This window comes from Theobroma cacao, chromosome 7 (genome assembly GCF_000208745.1).
Source record: "Theobroma cacao cultivar B97-61/B2 chromosome 7, Criollo_cocoa_genome_V2, whole genome shotgun sequence".
In the NCBI taxonomy this organism is placed as follows: domain Eukaryota; kingdom Viridiplantae; phylum Streptophyta; class Magnoliopsida; order Malvales; family Malvaceae; genus Theobroma; species Theobroma cacao.
Genome location: NC_030856.1, coordinates 20,615,084 through 20,634,425, shown reverse-complemented (window position 1 = coordinate 20,634,425; position 19,342 = coordinate 20,615,084). Strand labels below are relative to the sequence as shown.

The 19,342-nt window shown below is 33.4% G+C and overlaps 1 long non-coding RNA gene across 1 annotated transcript; it reads left to right on the top strand.

The window, feature by feature from the left end:
- On the top strand, positions 17,470-19,130 carry LOC108662856. The gene is made up of 3 exons (XR_001928701.1): positions 17,470-17,508; positions 18,180-18,262; positions 19,093-19,130. It is a non-coding gene; the product is annotated as an uncharacterized LOC108662856 (long non-coding RNA).

Genomic DNA, 19,342 nt, shown 5'->3' with positions numbered 1-19,342 from the left:
GAATACTGGTTTTGAAAATAGAGTAATTGGAGACTGCCTGCTTGTGTTGTAAATTTATGGTTTTAAATTGAATGGCTTATGACAATAAATGAGCATGAATGGCTAAACTGATTTTGGTGTTAGAATTATTTGTACTGTGTATTTAGCCTTGAGAGGCTAGGTTGCGATAAATTGCCATGTCATGCAGAAAAAGATTTTATAAATCAGGTGGTAGATAAAAGATTAGCTACTGCAGTGGTGGAGGGTTCCGTGGGCCAGCCTATTAGAGGGGCACAGTAAACTCCTTTATATTCTCACCTCGGTCGTAGAGGCGCGTAGGGTATCTCCTGAGGTGGGCTTTTTGAGTGCACTTCACATGGACCACCGCGTGAGAGTGAGACTCAACCAACGCCAAGGAACAGCTATGTTTCAAAACAAAAATATGATTTATGCGAAATATGAATTTTTAACAGCCTTGGCGGACTCGGTTGGATACCCCTGGTCCAAGTGTCACCGAGTACAGGATTTGGCATGAGCCAAGATTTGACTAATTCACGAGCCATATTGATTATTTGGTTGAAATGAATATTCGTGATGTGAAAAATTTGCTGAAGTTAATTATTTTTTAATTGTCTCCATTTACTCACCTTCAGATAGTTTAGATGGTGTCTGTTTACTCACTGGGATTTTATAATCTCACCACCCTTAATTCCCCACATTTTAGGTTCGGGATAGTCGGTAGATAGCCGATTGCATCAAGGACTTCAGTTAGCCTTGCATTGACAAAATTATAGGTTCACAGACTCGCATCTTATTGGTTAGTTAGAGGCCCACGTGTCATTGTAAAAGTAATTTTATATTTTCGTTATCTGATTTAAAATATGTATGAACATATTTAGCTTTTACACCATGTTTTTGGCAAGTTTCGATATTATCAAAGAAAAATGACAAAAATGCCCCTGTGAGCCAAAAAATAATATTTTATTGTTTTGATTTGGAAACTACTTATGATTTCTTGAAATGTAAGATTTAATAATTGTCGCTCACTGGGGAGATGCAAAAGCTAATGCTAAGCCTTGCAGGGTTCTGATCGGCATTCGAGGTAATGAGTGCCTATTGGGACGTCACAGCGGTTGTCACGGGCCCGATGGGAGTTCCGGGTCGAGACAAAAGCACACTTTGAATTTCTTCTTCCGGGACACATTTTCTGAAGATCTGGTCTTTACATTGCTTAAACAAGTAAGGCTTATCCCAAAATTAAAATTTAACATCATGCAAAAATTTCTTTTTTTGATAAAAATTTAAATCAGGGGGAATAATATTGCTTAGCAGATAATTCACGAAATCAGCATACCAAGGAAGTGATTTCTTACCAACTTGAAGGATTTGTTCATCAAGAAAAGTCTCCTCGATTAAGGTTGAATCCTTACCTTGAGCTTTAATCTCCAATCTTGAGAGGTGGTCTGCCACTTGATTTTTTGTTCCTTTTCTATCATGAATCTCTAGATCAAACTCTTGAAGCAAGAGAATCCATCTTATCAATCTTGGTTTAGCATCCTTCTTGGCAATTAAATATTTGATAACTAAATGGTCAATGTACATTATCACCTTTGTCCTCATGAGATAGGAGTGAAATTTGTCAAAGCAAACACTTTAGCCAAAAGCTCATTTTCTGTTGTGGTATAAATTTTTTGGGCCTCATTCAAATACTTGCTCGCATAATAGATGGAATGAAAGATTTTACCCTTCCATTGTTCCAAAACAGCTCCCACCGCATAGTCACTTGCATCACACATTAGTTCAAAAGAGAGAATCTAATCATCCAATCAGGACTAATTATGATAAGTGCAGTTATTAGTCTTTTCTTTAATTCATCAAAAGCAACAAGACATTCATTAGCAAACTTAAATGGCACATCTTTTTCCAATAAATTGCAAAGTGGTTTAGAAATTTTTGAAAAGTCTTTAATAAATCTTCTATAAAAACTAGCATGACCAAGAAAACTTCTAATACCTTTTATACTTATTGGAGGTGGTAATTTCTCAATTGTTTCAATTTTTGCTTTATCTACCTCAATGCCGTTACTAAAGATCTTGTGCCCAAGGACAATACCTTCTTGTACCATGAAGTGACATTTCTCCCAATTGAGACCAAATTTGTTTCTTCACATCTCTTGAGTACCGTAGCAAGATTTAAAAGACAATCATCAAAATTATTTCCAAAGACAACAAAATCATCCGTAAATACCTCAAAACATTGCTCCACCATGTCTGTGAATATGGCTATCATACATCTCTAAAACATGGCAAGTGCAGTACATAATCCAAATGGCATTCTTCTAAAAGCAGAGGTGCCATAAGGACATGTAAATGTAGTTTTTTCTTGATCTTCAGAAGCAATAACAATTTGGTTATAACCAGAATAACCATCTAGAAAATAATAATATTCCTTACCAGCTATGCGATCTAACAGTTGATCAATGAATGGAAGAGGGAAGTGATCTTTTCTTGTAGCTTTGTTGAGCTTGCGGTAGTCCATGCATACTCTCAATCTAGCACAGTTCTTGTTAGAATGAGCTCATTATTGTCATTAGCAACCACAATTATTCCCCTTTTCTTAGGAACACATTGAACTGGACTTACCCATGAGCTATCAAAAATAGGATAAATTATTCCAGCATCCAACCACTTGATGATTTCTTTCTTGACCACTTCTTTCATGATGGGATTCAATCGTCTTTGCTGTTCAATTATGGCTTTGTGATTTTTCTGAAGGAGAATTTTGTGCATGCAAAAAGAAGGGCTAATTCCCTTAATATCAACTATGTTCCACTTTATTGCTTTATTGAATTCTCTAAGTGTCCTCAATAACTTATCCTCTTGCATGTTAGTAAGAAAGGTAGAAATAATAATTGAAAAAGTAAAAGATTTTCCAAGAAAAGCATACCTCAAGTGTGCAGGCAGAGGTTTGAGTTCCAAAGTAGGTGGTTCTTCAATGGAGGGCTTAGAAGTTGGCATCAAAGAATTTGAAACATCAAAAGACTCATATTGATGATTAGTTCTAAGTCTGGAGTGAGCATTTAATAAATTCATCATCATCCTTGTCAGAATTAGCAACTAAACATGCTTCAAGAGGATCATTGGGATTTTCTTTTAAGTAAACATCTTATGTAAAGTTATTTACCACACTCACAAAAAAGCAGTCTTTAGATGTCATAGGCAATTTTAAAGCTTTGAAAATATTAAATGTTACCTATTGATCTTAAACTCTCAAAGTGAGCTCACCTTTTTCAACATCAATCAAAGCTCTAGTAGTTGCTAAGAATGGCCTCCCAAGGATGATTGGAATTTGCCTCCCAAGGATGATTGGAATTTGCCTATCTTCTTCCATGTCAAGAATTATAAAATTAACTTGAAAAATAAATTTATCTACTTTGACAAGGACATCTTTAATAATTCCCCTTGGGTACACATAAGAACGATCAGGTAGTTGCAAAGTAACAGAAGTGGGTTTACATTTCCCCAAACCAAGTTTCTCAAAAATTGACAAAGGCATTAAATTGATATTTTCATCTAAATCACTCAAAGGTTTTGCAAAATATAAATTATCAATAATGCAAGGGATTGTGAAACTACCTGGATCTTTGAGTTTTTGTTGGAAATTTATTTTGGAGAATTGCACTACACTCTTTTGTAAGGGAGACAGTTTCAAACGCACCTAGCTTTCTCTTTTTGGAGAAGATGTCCTTCAAGAACTTGACATAGCTAGGCATTTGTTCCAAAGCTTCAGCAAAAGGAATATTTATGTGTAATTTCTTGAAGAGATTAATGAACTTCTGAAATTGCTTTTCAAGCTTTTATATTTGAAGCTTTTGGAGAAAAGGTGGTGGAGGATGGATGACTTGAGAATTTCCTTGATTTTCAGCCTTGTCATCTTCTTTTTGTTCAACTTCAATCTCATTCTCACACATTTTTTCCTTATCAACATGTTCATTCTTAGATTCAACTGCTTTTTCATTCACCCCTTCAATCTCTTTTCCACTCCTTAAAGTGATTGCTTGGCATTGTTCATTACCTTTATGATTGTTTTGTGTGTCACTGGGTAAGGAACCTTGAAGTCTATTATTGATGGAATTTGCAAGTTGTCCCACTTGGGTCTCAAGATTTCTTAAGGAGGCTTATTGACATTGAATTATAGCATCAGTCTTGGATATATATTGCAAGAGAAGTTCTTCTATTTGTGATTTTTTTTTAGGAATTGGTGGTCTAGCTTGTTGTTAAAAACTAAGAGGCATGATGCGTTTTGGATTGGAAGGCCCTGCATTGTTATTCCATGAAAAGTTGGGGTGGTTTCTCTAACCAGGATTATAAGTATTGAAATATGGATTATTCTGTTGTATATTGAAGTTCCCCACAAATTAGACTGATTCAGAATTATATGGACATTGATCATTCAAATGGCCATCTCCACACATCTCACAAACTACATATGAATTTTGAACTGCATGAACTACCAATATGTCAAACTTCTTGGACAGTGCAACCACTTGTGTAGCTACTTGAGCAATTAAGGTGCCAATTGCATCAATTTCATAAGCTCCATTAGCTTTCTCGGACCAGACCTTTCTGAAGGCCATTGGTAATTATTTGAGGCCATCTCTTCCAACAGATTATAAGCATCTACAATATTCTTACTCATTAATGCCCTACCAGCAACTGCATCAATTATGGTTTTTATTAACCCAACTAGCCCATTGTAGAATGTCTGAACTTGCAACTAATCAGGAATCCCATGATGTGGACATCTTCTCAAAACTTCTTTAAACCTTTCCCAAGCTTCATAAAATGACTCACCATCAAATTGTGTGAATGAGGTGATATCGTTCCTCATCTTTACAATCTTGGCAGGCGAAAAAAATTTTGCTTGAAACTTTTGAGCCAAGTCTTCCCATGTAGTGATAGACCCATTAGGCGATGAATTAAGCCAGCTCTTTACTTTATCCCTCAAAGAAAACAAAAACAATCTCATTCTAATAGCATCATCAGTTACTCCATTGTATTTAAAGGTATCACAAATCTCCAAAAAATTTATCAAATGAGAATTAAGATCATCACTAGGTAACCCACCAAACTGGACTGAAGACTGAATCATTTGAATGTAAGCTAGTTTAATTTCGAAATTATTTGCATTGATGGAAGGTCTCCTAATGCTTTAGTGCAAACCTTGCAAAAGAGGAACAGCATAATCTCGCAGTGCTCTATTTGCTTCGACAACCAAATTAATGGCATTATTGCCATTGTTATTGTTATCCTCAGCCATTGTCTGATTTAAAGCTGCAACTTGCAAATTCTCCCTTCGACATCTTCTGAAAGCTCTTTCTATCTCAAGATCAAAAGGAACAAGATTCAAGTGATTTTTTCTTTGCATACAATGACCACAGATATCTGCAAGTAAACAAAATCTAATATTAAAATAAGAAAAATAAAATTTGAAGTAAGACTAAATTGCTTGGTATTAGTATTGACATAAATTCTAGAAACAATTCCTCGGCAAGGGTGCCAAAAACTAGTCAGTTAAAATTCTACTACGCAAGTATACGTATCGAATAGATAGTATATAAGCAAGCAAAGTATCAACCCCATAGAGAATTGATCTAAAATTTTACTAAGTACTAAAATTATAACAATTTAATTCTCTCCAAACAATCAATATCGAATATTTAAATTAACTAACTAAAAATACTTAACCAAAATTTAAACTAAGAAAAATCAAAATAATAATAACTTGAGTAAATATCAAATTAAACAAGCCTAGGATTACAATATCCCTCACACTTCATCTAATCTTGCCTCTTTTCCTTAACTTATTTAAATAGATTGAATTGCTAACCTAAAGTTCTAAATTATTTATAAGGGTCTCCCGACTCATCTTATAAAAATATCTATTTTAACCAAAACACTATATCCCTATGTGAATTGAAATTAAAACAGATTCATTAAGTTCATGCTCTAATCTGGCTACGTATGGCCTATAGGTATATCCCTATCCTATACGCAAATCAATTAATATGATTATATGCTATCTCAATTTTAGTCTACACTAAACTCCCTTTCCCAAGTTTGTTTAGGTTCCTAAATCAATTTAATTGGTGGCCAAGCAATTAAAAGCATTAAGAACAAATTGGAATAAACAATTCAAATCCCATTAAAGATAAGCAAGAGAGAGATAAAAATTTAGATTACATCTGAGTTCAATTGCAATCCTAAAAAAAGAAAATTAGCTACTCATGATCACAAAGACAAATAACATTGTATATAATGTAACAAGAAAAATAAAAGTCAAGGAAGAAAACAAAACAAATATTTTTCGCCTTACTCTCCAAGTTTCAGCCTCAACTTCTAGCTCCTTGAATCTCCAAAAGTTGTCGAACCTAATGTTCTTAAAATATCTTGTTTATACTAATGAACTTAACCTATAGTTCCCTAAGTTGACCTATGGTTTAATTGGGCTTAAAAGTGTAATGAGAGCCTAAAAAAAATCGATTGTCAGCCTTCTAAATTTCCCTTTTCGGCACATTACATCTAGCCATTTTCCAATGCTATTTTCTCTATCTTCGATGCAGAATTGGGTAAAGTGCTCTGCACAAAAGTTGTAGCTCTGTCTCTTAGCTTTCTAATGGTTTAAGAATTGTATCATTTAAAGTTCTGTACCATGAGTTATGGCTAAAAAACTAAAGCATATGCAAGCAGACTTTCAAGTCTTTCAACATCTTACTTTCCAAAATTAAGCCCAATTCTTTTAGTTCCTACAAAAAATATAAAAACTAATAAATAATAACAAAATTAAAAGAAATAACATAAAATTAAAATAACTCACTTAAAAATAAACTAATTATAAAAACAACTAAATATAAGTAAATTATAATTGAAAATTGAGGACTTAGCTAATATTTAATAACAAAATTGGACTAAAATAATTCTATAAAATAGAATTATCAAGGGGTGGGGGGTATATATAAAGGGGGGTGAGGGCTTTGGTAGCCCAAATAAGGGGGGGGTTTAGGTTTGGTTAGTCGGCTACCCATTGTTGGCAACCCACATCAAGGGGGGCTCACTATCTCCCTCTTTTTTTTTCTTTAATGGGTTGCCCAAAGTTGGTAACACGAGGGGCCGTGGCCCTTGTTCCATAAAATCGCAAGGGTGCAGCCTCGCTTAACAAGCATTGTGGCCCACATTGATACGCTTCTCTAGGCTGCAGCCTTCCCTTTAGGGATGTCACGGTCTACCTTTTCTTTTTCTTTTCATGGGTTGCCAACAAAACACGAGGCCGAGGCCTACCCCTAGTAGGCACCGCAACCCGCGTTGTGGATCTTCGTTGAGCTGGGGCTTACCCCCTCCCCAAATTTTTTTTTAATATAATAAATTTTTTTTTTATGAAGAATTGTACATGTTCCTGCAAAATATAAATAAAATATTAATTATTAATAATGGAATAAATAAAATAATTAAAAGAAAGTAAGTTAGAATGCTTGGGTTGCCTCCCAATAAGTGCTTGATTTACAGTCTTTAGCTTGACTTTCTCTTGTTTAAATTGTGTTGATAAGAATGATTGAGGAACTTTGATGATCGAAATTGCCTCCCTAATAATGCTTTAGTCATTGTCCATTCACTTTGAAGGTTGATTTATCATCAGCTACCTCCACTGCTCCATGAGGATACACTTTCATCATAGTAAAAAGTCTAAACCAATGAGATTTTAGCTTTCCAAAAAATAATCTCAAACGAGAATTGTATAGGAGAACATGTTGGCTAGGCCCAAAACTTCTCTTTATGATGTTTTGGTCATGCCATTGTTTTGTCTTTTCTTTGTAGATTCTTGCACTCTCATAAGCTTCTTGACGAAATTCATCCATCTCATTAAGTGGTAAAAGACGTTTTTCTTTGACTGCTTGAAGATCAAAATTAAGCTTTTTAATTACTCAATATGCTTTGTGTTCAAGCTCCATTAGAAGATGACAAGCTTTTCCAAACACCAATCTCTAAGGGGATATCCTAATTGGAGTTTTATATGCAGTTCTATCTGCCCACAAAGCATCATCCAACTTTTTCGACCAATCTTTCTTTGAAGGACAAACAATCTTTTCCAAAATTCTTTTCATTTCTCTATTTGAAATTTCAGCTTGGCCACTTGTTTGAGGATGATAAGCAGTGGCTATTTTGTGCTTGACACCATATTTGGCCAGGGTTGCCTCACAATTTTTGTTGCAAAAGTGAGTCCTTTCATCACCAATTATTACTCTAAGAGTACCAAAACATGTGAAGACGTTCCTTTGCAAGAAGTTTATCATTACCTTAGAGTCATTCCTTAGTAGTGCAACAGCTTCAACCCATTTAGAGACATAATTAACAACAACCAAGATGTATCCATTAGTAACGGATGGAATAAATGGACCCATAAAATCAATTCCCCACACATAAAAAATTTCAACTTCTAAGATGTTGTTTAGAGGCATCTCATGTCTCCTAGATATATTGTCTATTCTTTAACATCTATCACATCTTTCAACAAAATTATGAGCATCCTGAAAGAGAAGGCCAATAAAAACCTGATTGTAGAACCTTTACAGTAGTTCGTTTCTGTCATGACCCGGAACTCCCTTCGAGCCCGTGACAATCGCCGCGGTGTCCCGATGGGCACTCATCTTCTTGAATGCCAACCGAAACCCCGCAAGGCTTAATATCATTTTTCCATTTTCCCCAGTGAGTAACTATTGCCAAATATTATGTTCTAAAGGATTTTGAGCTATTTGGTCAAAAATTTTGTCTCATAAGGGCATTTTGGTCATTTTTCCCAAAAATCTCAAAATCAATTAAAAATGTAGTATGCAAGTGGAAAACACATATTTCATAATCAAAAATAATTTTGGATGTCTAAAACATTCGTTTAAAATAAAATTATGACTATTAGTAAAAATAGAAATATTCAATGAAATATTCAATTTTCTCATAAAATAATATTTTAAGAACACTGCATAAATAATTTTTACAGCGTAAAAGTAAAATAAATTCATATATATTGTAATACAGATAATCAAAGTATAAAATTAATTTTGTAGTGACACGTGGGCCCACAAACGACCAAAAGTATCTAGAGAGATAAACCTACATATTTTGAGGATGCCAGTCCAATTGTAATCCTCGAAGAAATAAGTTATCTACCGACTATCCTGAGCCTGAAATGGGTGGTAATGAGGGTGGTGAGATTATATAATCCCGTGAGTAAACAAATATCATTTAAAATATCTAAAGGCGAGTAAAAAGAGACTATTAAAACATTTCATTAAACTGTAATTTATCATCTTTCGACTTATTTCAACCAAATGAAATCAATTTATTTAAATCAAGTAATCAATATGGCTTATGAACTTCTTAAAACTTTGGCTCGTGCCAAAATCATTATCATACTCAGTTATCAGGGATACCTTGATCGAGGGCTATCCCAACCGAGTCCGCCAAGGCTGTTAAAAAGTTTTAAACACATAAATCATGTTTTTATTTTGAAAATATAGCCGTTCCTTGGCGTTAGCGGAGTTCATCATCATGAGGTGGTTTAGTGTTAAGTGAACTTTAAAATTGTTAGCCTCAGAAGTTATCCACCCGCGCCTCTCATACTGAGGTAAGATATAACGGGGTTTACCGTGCCCCTCTAATAGGCTGGCCCACCAAAACTCACCTACTGCAGTGGCTAGTTAAATAACTCACCATATAATAAAATTCATTCTAGCATGACATGGCAATTATTGTAATTCACAGCCTTTCAAGGCTAAATACATATTTCATACATTTCAACACAAATATCAATTCAGTCATTCATGCAAATATTGTCATAAGCCATTTATTCAAATCATCAATTGAATTCTTAACAAGTGGTCTCCAATTACTCTATTTTTCAAAATCATCATTCAATTTTAAAACAATTTATAAAATCTTTTCATGTAAACACATTTTGTTTACAAAACATAAAAATTTACCATTTTAAACTCATTTTAATAAAACTCACCAAAACCGAATAAAAACATACTTTAGATAATAAAAATGATGGTAAGGTTACTCACCTCACAATAGCGGGATTTCTACGTCGCTATTACTTCGTATACGCGTATAATTATACCTAATTGCCCGTCACCTACTTCGTTCAACACATTTTCCCTGGCAACCATTTAAATTCAATACATTTAGTGAATCAATTCTACTTTTCTCTCTCTCATTCTATCATAAATCTATTCACCTAATTCACATCTTAATATATTTTTACTATAATTAATTGCATCCTTCGTTCATGTAATTCTTTAGAGTATTAACACCGGTAACTTACTTATGATATTAAGTGCCTATTTCAACCTTCTAAGCAACTTAAATTTATTTCATATTACCAATTAACCAATGCATAATTAAATAAAATAATTTAGCCTCCATATAGTCCAATTTCAAAATAAATCATGGTGTAGAGTAAAGAAATTTTACCCAATTAAGCTAGGTTGGCCCAAATCTCCACCTTCCTTTTCTTTTGTATTTTCTTCCTTTGTTATTTTTGGACTCTTATTCATGGACTTCTCCCATTTCTTTTTAATTGGACCATGTCAATTTTTTTCTTTATTGGACCATGTCCAATTTTTTTATGCTTGTTGAGCCATGCCCATTTTCCTTGTTATTTTCTTTTCTTTTCTTTTTCTTTTTTTTTTCTCTTCTTTCTTTCTTTCTCTCCCACCGTCCAGCAGCTTCTTGCTTGTCTTTCTTTCTCCTTTCTCACGTACAAAAGCTGTCCAATTTCTTCCTCTCTCTTTCTCTCACCAAAGGCCACACTTTCTTGCCTTTTTATCCTTCAATTTTCAGCAGCTAAAGCTGCTTACTTTAGCTTCAAAATCAGCAGCTTTGCTGCTCTGTTTTTCCTTAAAATTTCGGCAGCTAAGCTGCACCTTGCTCTCCAAAAATTTGCAGCCAAAACAACCACAATTAACCACCCAAAACAGCACCTCAAAACTTTAATTTTCTGCTGCAAAATTCTGCACTTTTTGGCCTCCAAAATCAGCAGAAAAATGGCACTTTCCAACCTCCAAAACCAGCAGAAAAATGGCACTTTCCAGCCTCCAAAATCAACCCTCAAATGGCTCTCTTTCCCTTCTTGAATGGTAGCAAAACAGCCCCTCAACTCAGCTCTCTTTTCCTTTTGTTTTCCTTCCTCATGCACGGTTTTCTTTTTGTTTTTCTTTCTCTCGGTTCTTTCTTCTTCCTTTGCTCTTTTATTTCTCCTTCACTCTCCCTCAACCGACTTCTCTTTTCTTTGTCTCTTTACTTAGTTTGGTCAATGGTTTATATATATATATATATATATATATATTTATTTATTTCTCTCTTGAATATTCCACACACTTCCTTCACATGGCCGGCCACATCAAAATTTTCTTCTTTTTTTCCTTCACTTGTTGCTTCACATGGCGCCCCCCCCCCCCCCCCTCCAATTCACCAAGAGTCTTTGACTCTTTTATTGACCACATGGGCAGCTGCCCATGTTGGTCCTATAATATTTTATTTTATTACTATTTTTTTTATACACATACTATTATTATTTTACTCTATGTAAATTTTATTTTTCTCACTAATTTCCATTACATATCCTTTAACTTTTATATGTTAAATTCAATCCTTTTATTACGTCTAAAAATTCCAATTTTCATCTAACTTCCTTTCTCGATGCATGTTCCACCGAAATATAAAAATTGTACCTCAACACGGTATTATCACAATATTTAAATATTTACTTTTCCGCGTTGGTTCGAATTAACAAAACACGCGTATTTCACTTTTGTCACTTATTTCTACAAAAATTCACTTGTATTTCTTCTCCCCCACTTGGATCAACCATATGATCCTTCTTCATGACTAATTTCGACATCCGGTTAAATATTAATATTTTAATATTATTTTATTAATAAAATATTATTTATTCTAGAAAATTTATTTTGTCTCCTTGGTACCTAAAATACCTTATTATGCCTCACTTGACTTTCGAATCACCTTTTATCTCACAAATTCTCCTCCGATAAAATTATTATTATTTTATTGTTATTTTCTCGCGTGCGAAAAATTTGTCATAAACTATTCATTTCATCTTTTATCCCTTTTAAACATTATAATTGACCTCAATTTACATCTGATCAACTTTATTTATCACCATATCAAAGTATGGGGTATTTTAATTTCCCTCCATAATGTCCTCCATAAACAGATGAATGGTAATGATGAAGAATATTTTCAAATTCTTCTTCAAGAGCACACTTTCTAATGATTTTATCACCATAATGCTTGTATAGAAGGGGCTCATCCCACATGTAGTATTTAACATCACACAAGAATTTCTTCTTTTGTTGAGAATTAAATCCAGGGGGAATAGTTTACTCACTAGATAATTTACAACATCAGCATACCATGGAAAATTTTTTTGCTTCTCTATATGAAACAATTGCTCATCAGAAAAGGTCTCATTGATCATTGTTGAATTTCCAATGTGCTCATTATTCTTCAATCTCGATAAATGATCTATCACTTGATTTTTTGTACCTTTCCTATCTCGAATTTCCAAGTTGAATTCTTGAAGCAAAGTTACCCATCTTATCAAACGTGGTTTTATATCTTTTTTCTTGATCAGATATTTAATAGCTGCATGGTCAATGTAAACAACAACTTTAGTACCAACAAGATAAGAATGAAATTTATCAAAAACAAAAGCAATAGCAAGAAACTCCTTTTCAGTTGTGGTGTAATTTGCTTGAGCCTCATTTAATGTTCTGCTAGCATAATAAATAGGATGCAAAATCTTCATTTTTTGTTGGCCCAAAACTACGCCAACTGCATAATCACTTGCATCACACATTAGTTCAAAAGGAAGATTCTAATCAGGAACAGTGATAATATGAGCAGAAATTAATCTCCTTTTCAATTCATTAAAAGCATCATGGCGAGCATCATCAAAATTAAAAGGAGTATCCTTTTCTAACAAATTACATAGTGGTTTAGAAATTTTAGAAAAATCTCTAATGAAACTTCTATAAAATTCAACATGTCCTTAAAAACTACGAATACCCTTAACAGAGGTGGGCGGTGGAAGGTTTGCAATGGTTTCAATTTTTGCTTTATCTACTTCTAAACCATTACTAGAGACTTGATGGCTTAAGACTGTGCCTTCTTACACCGTAAAGTGACATTTTTTTCAATTTAAAACTAAATTAGTTTTTTCACATCTCTTAAGTATTCTAGCAAGATTAAATAAACAATCATTCAAATTATCCCAAAAAACTGAAAAATCATCCATAAATACTTCTAAAAACTTTTCAACTATATCAAAAAAATTCCCACCATACATCTCTAAAAAGTAGCTAGAACATTACAAAGTCCAAAAGCAATTCTACGAAAAGCAAAATTTCCATAAGGACAAGTAAATGAGGTTTTTTCTTGGTCTTCAAAAGCAATGGCAATATGATTATAACCAAAATAACCATCCAAAAAACAATAAAAATCCCTACTTGTTAATCTATCAAGCATTTGATTAATAAAAGGTAGTGGAAAGTGATCTTTTCTAGTGGCTTTGTTCAATTTTCTATTGTCCATACATAGTCTCCATCCAGTTACAATTATAGTGGGCATAAGATCATTTTTTTCATTAGAAACTACAGTCATACCTCCTTTTTTAGGGACATACTGGATTGGACTTACCCATGACCTATCAGAAATAGGATAAATAATACTTGCATCAAGCCACTTGCTAATTTCTTTCTTTATTACCTCTTTCATGATTGGATTCAACCTTCGTTGATGCTCAATGGTTGCTTTGTGATTTTCTTCCAAAAGAATTTTGTGCATGCAAATTGATGGACTAATTCCTTTGATGTCTGCAATGGCCCACCCAATTCCTTCGATGATTGCAATGGTCCACCCAATTGCTTTTTTGTTGTCTCTTAAAACACGAAGAAATTTATTTTCCCGTTCATCAAAAAGAAAAGAAGAAATAATTACTAGTAGTGTAGAAGAATTTCCCGAAAAGCATACCTTAAATGATTAGGCAATGGTTTAAGCTTAAGTGAAGGAGGTTTTTCAATGGAAGGTTTAATTGGTGAAGTTGTAGTTGATAATTCCAAAGACTCAAATTGGGATCTTAGGAGACATGCATGGGCATTAACATGGTTAGCATATTCAATAACTTTTTCATCCATAATGAAACCAACAAAAAGTGAATTTAACCAATTCTTTGCTTTATCTCTCAATGAAAAAGGGAAAAGCCTCAATCTTATGGCATCATCAATAATCCCATTAACCTTGAATGTATCGTAGTTTTCCAAGAAATTTACAATATGAGCATTCGAATCATCATTAGGCAAACCCTCAAACTGAATAACAGTCTGAATCATCTGAATAATCGGTGGTTTAATTTCAAAGTTGTTGGCTTGAATAGGAGATCTTCTGATACTAGAGTGGAGATTTTGTACTTGTGGGACAACATAATCCCTCAAAGGCTTGGTCTCTTCCTCTAATTGATCAGCCATTGTTTTACTTGGAGTAGAAACTTTTTTATTTTTCCTCCAAAGTCTTCAAAAAGTCTTTTCAATTTTTGGATCGAAAGAAACAATTTCCAAATTTCGGGCTCTTCACATATAACGACCAAAAGTACCTGAAAATTTTAAAGAAAAGAAAAGTCTGGATTCAAATTAAGAATACTTGGTATTAATATTAACAAGAAAAAAATTAAAAATCAATTCCCCGACAGCGGTACCAAAAACTTGTTGCTGATTGTTCACACAAAAAGAAAAATTGAAACTAATAACTAAAACTAATCTAAAATAGAAAATTTGTTTTATAAAACTCACTTAACTACCAGACCTAAAATTATGATGTCTTTCAATACTTTATCTGATTATTGTCTTCTCTCTTAACTCAGTTTAATGGATTGAATTGCTAACCTAGAGTCCTAAATTATTTACAACTCTTTGTCAAATTTCTCATAAAAATACCTCTCCTAATTAATTTACTATATGTCTTTGAAAATTAAATTGAAGAAAGATTCATTAAGTTCGTACTCTAATTTTGGCTATGTATGGCTTATAGATGTATGTCTATCCAATATGCAAATCAAACCACCTAATCAACTAAGTGCATTTGATCATACGTTATTCTATTCAAGGTCTACCTAAATCTCTTTCATCAAAGTTTAACCTAGGTTTCCAATTCAATCTAATTGGTGGCCAATCAATCAGAAGCATTAAGAATAGAATAAAATAAACAATTTAAATCCATCAAACATAAGTAAAAGAGAGATAAATAAATCAGACTACATATTAAGTTCAATCATAATCTTTAGATAAAAAGTTTAGCTCCCCATAAAGTCACACCATCATTGAATAAAGTTTAAACATTAAAAACAAAACCAAGAGAATAAGAGAGTAATAAAAAGATAGAAAAAACCAAAGATTGTATTCTTGATCTCAAAATCTCCTTGAATCTTTCAAATTTTTCTCAACTTCAATGATTTTACGGCTTAACTCTCAGCTGTCAATTTGGTGTTTCGTTCTCTCCTTAAAGGTTGTTTTTATAAGGCTTTGAAGTTAGGCCAAGTTGGGTGAAGAAAAAAGTCAATTTTAGCTAGGATTTCCTCATTAAACTATATGGGCTGCAGCCTTGCTCAATTAATTAACAAAAATCATAATTGCTCTAGGTCTGTTGTAGTGCTTTAACTTCAACAAGATTTTTAACCATCTTCCAAGCGAACTAGGTGAAATGGTAAGCATGAAAGTTGTAGCTTTTTCTCTTAAATTTTCAATGGTAAAGAATCACTTCATTTAAAGCTCTATAGAGAGAGTTATGGCTGAAATACCAAAACATGTGTAGTAAAAGTCGACACCTCAAAATTACTCTCTTTCTTTCATTAAAATTCTTTTTTCATTAAACCTACAAAAGTACAAATAAATCATCAACAACCTATCTTAATCACATTAACACCAAATTAAGCATAAAATTAACTAAGATTAGACTGACTCACCTAAAATAACTAATTTAAAAATAATTAAATAAAACCTACTAATTTCTATATATTAGTACAAGAACTAAGCTAAATTACTATCAAAATTAAGCCCCAATAACTCTATATCTTAGAGTTAACACAACTGTGGTTGATTAAGAATCAGGTTGAGACAAAAGATGCCTTAGTTTACACTTCTTCTTTGGAAAGACTCCTAGTATTAGTTGTCTCTCTAGGTATGTTTACTATTTAGGATAGGTTTGTTTGTGGTCTCGTTGAGCCCATCCATTTGCCTCTACAATCTCTAGTTGGTCTACTATTCAGCTTTTAGCAAGTCTCTTTAGTATGCCTTGGCTTCCCACAATAATCACAGTGTTAATGATCCTTGTCTGATGAACCTTGGTTACTGACTTTTAGTTGCTTACGAAAGGGATTGGCAATTAACCCTACCTTGTCAACTTAAACTGTGTGTATCATGGCACTTCTTCAGCTTTCTTTTTGCTGCACATATGAATAGGTTTGCCTTAAAGAAGGCAAAAGATCTTTACCAAGTACCTGAACCCGTATTTGATCATATTCAACTTTTAAACTAGCAGGAAAATCATATATGCACTATTTTCCATTAATTTTTGGAATTTGCTGCATCTTCAAAACATGTTGCTTGGAAATCCTAGTAATAGTTGAGTTCCTACTATAAACCACTCAATTCAACAAAGTATTGAGCAATAGTGTCAAACCCGACCTTATAAATACTTGCCATGTCATTCATGTGATTGACAGAATGCTTGCATACTTGGAAAGCCCCGAAAAATCGTCAAAAGTCGGTAGTGTATCTAATGGTGCAACTAAGTTGAATTACGCCTCGAATTAGACCAAATAAAGATTTTAAGATGAAATTGAGAATTTTAAAATCTCAGAATGACTTAAAATGGTGATTCAGAGTTCGAGGACCTTTTGGAGTCAAATTGGAATTTTCATGATCTAGGGGCAAAATGGTCATTTTGCCACCCGAGGTTAAGATGTGAATGTTGGAAGTTTTTGATCAAGATTGACTATTTAGAACATAATTTGAGTTTGAGAAGTGAAAATTTTTAATTTTGACATTTTTTCGAGCATAGGGGTAAAATAGTCATTTTGCCACCCTAAGGGCAAAATTGTAATTATACACCACCCAACACTTGTCCAGCACATGGATTTTACCCAATATTATCATGGATAATTGAGAAAATTTAAGTGGTGGAGAGAGATTGCTTGGAAAAGTATGACACAAGGACCAATAGAATGGTGACATGTGTCAAGTTTACATCCATTTATTATTTAGCTTTAAAATCAGCACAAAATCAGCCTATTTCTCTTCATTATGGTCGGCCAAAGGAAGAACAAAGGAAGAAAAGAAAGAACAAGAACCCTAGAGTGAAAATTTAAGAGAAAATTTATGGATTTCAAGTAATCAAGCAATCAAAGGTAAAATTTCTTGATTTTGACTTATGATCTACCTTTCCTATGCATTCTTTTGCATTTTCCATGGTTGAATCACATGGTTTCATGATGGGTCCCTTGCTGGCCGGACATGGGGGGAGGAGTTTTGATGCTTGATTTGGTTAGATTTTAAGATATTTTAGTGTTTTTAGTTAGCTAGTGATGTGTAGCATGAAAAACCAACAAGAAAAATTCATTTTCTCCCATCACCCATCATTGGCCAAATTCTCCATGTGGAATATTGATGATGATTTTGATTTTATTTCAAGTGAATTGATGAGGAAATGATGAATTATGGTGAGAAAATCGAGTAGGAAAACTCATAGTGTTGATGCACCCACCATGGCCGAAATTTCTAAGAGAAAATGTGAAGATAATTTTGCTAAATTTTATGCTATTTGACTTGTGTTTGATGGTTTGGAGAATTGGAATGAAAATGGAGTTAATTGGAGTTGAATTAGACAGATTGACCAATTAATCGAGTGATAGATCGAATTAAGCTAATACCGTTTTATTTAGGTACACAATTGAATTTGTGTAGAACACCATGTTTGGATGATAATCCGAACAATTTGCATTTCATTTCATGCATCCATATAGTTTTATAACGATTTAGCACCAATGTGGTAAATTGCTTGATTTTGCATTATGTCTAGGTGGTGAATCCTCAAATAAAGGCAAGAAAATTGTACCCGAGAATCGATAGTCGAAGTACTCTAAAAATTTGACTTCTGAAATAGTGAGTAACCTTATCATCATTTTAATTATCTAAAGTGGTCTTTTTATTTGATTTTGTGAATTTTATGGAAAATGAGTTTATATAGTTAATTTTTAAGTTTTATAAACAAAATGTGTTAAATGAAAAGATTTTATAAATTGTCTTAAAATTGAATGATAGCTTTGAAAATATAGTAACTGGAGACCACTTGATGTGTTGTAATATATGGTTCTAATTGATGGCTTATGATAATGTGTTGGCATGACTGGCTGGAATTGTGGTTTGTGAACTGTATGAATTATTCTATTTTACATTTACAGGCTGGGTAGTATAATATTAGTCATGTCATGCTATCAAAATTTTATTGTATGGTGGGTTTAGCTTGTTGTAATGGGCGGGTTCTGTGGACCAGTTTATTAGAGGGGCACGGCATTTGGTTATATATGTACCTTGGTCAGAGAGGCGCGTAGGGTATCTCCTAAGGTATGGTTAGAGTTCACGTCACACCGAACCACCTCGTGATGATGAACTCCGCTAACGCCAAGGAACGACTGTGTTTTTCAAAATAAAAACATGATTTATGCATACATGACTTTTTAACAGCCTTGGCGGACTCGGTTAAATGCCTCGGCCAAGGTATTTCCGAGAATGATTTTGGTAAGACCGAAGCTTTTAAGATACTCATAAGCCATGTTGATTATTTAAATGAAATGAATATTTATGTTATGAAATACATATTGAGATGGAATATTTTAATCGTCTCCATTTACTCGACTTTAGATATTTTGTATGATGTTTGTTTACTCACTAGGATTATATAATCTCACCACCTTCCTTTCCACCCATTTCAGGCTCAGAATAGGCTGTAGATAGCTGATTCCATTGAGGCTACTATTGGATTTGCATCCTCCAAACTGTAGGTTTACAGTCTCCCTTACTTTTGGTTATTCGGGGGCCCACTAGTTATTGTAAATTAAATTAAATACTCTGGCTTACTGTATTACAGTATGTATGAATTTATTTTGCTTTTACGCTGTAAAAATTATTTACGTATAACTCTAAAAATATTATTTTATAAAAAAAATAGAATATTTTATTGAA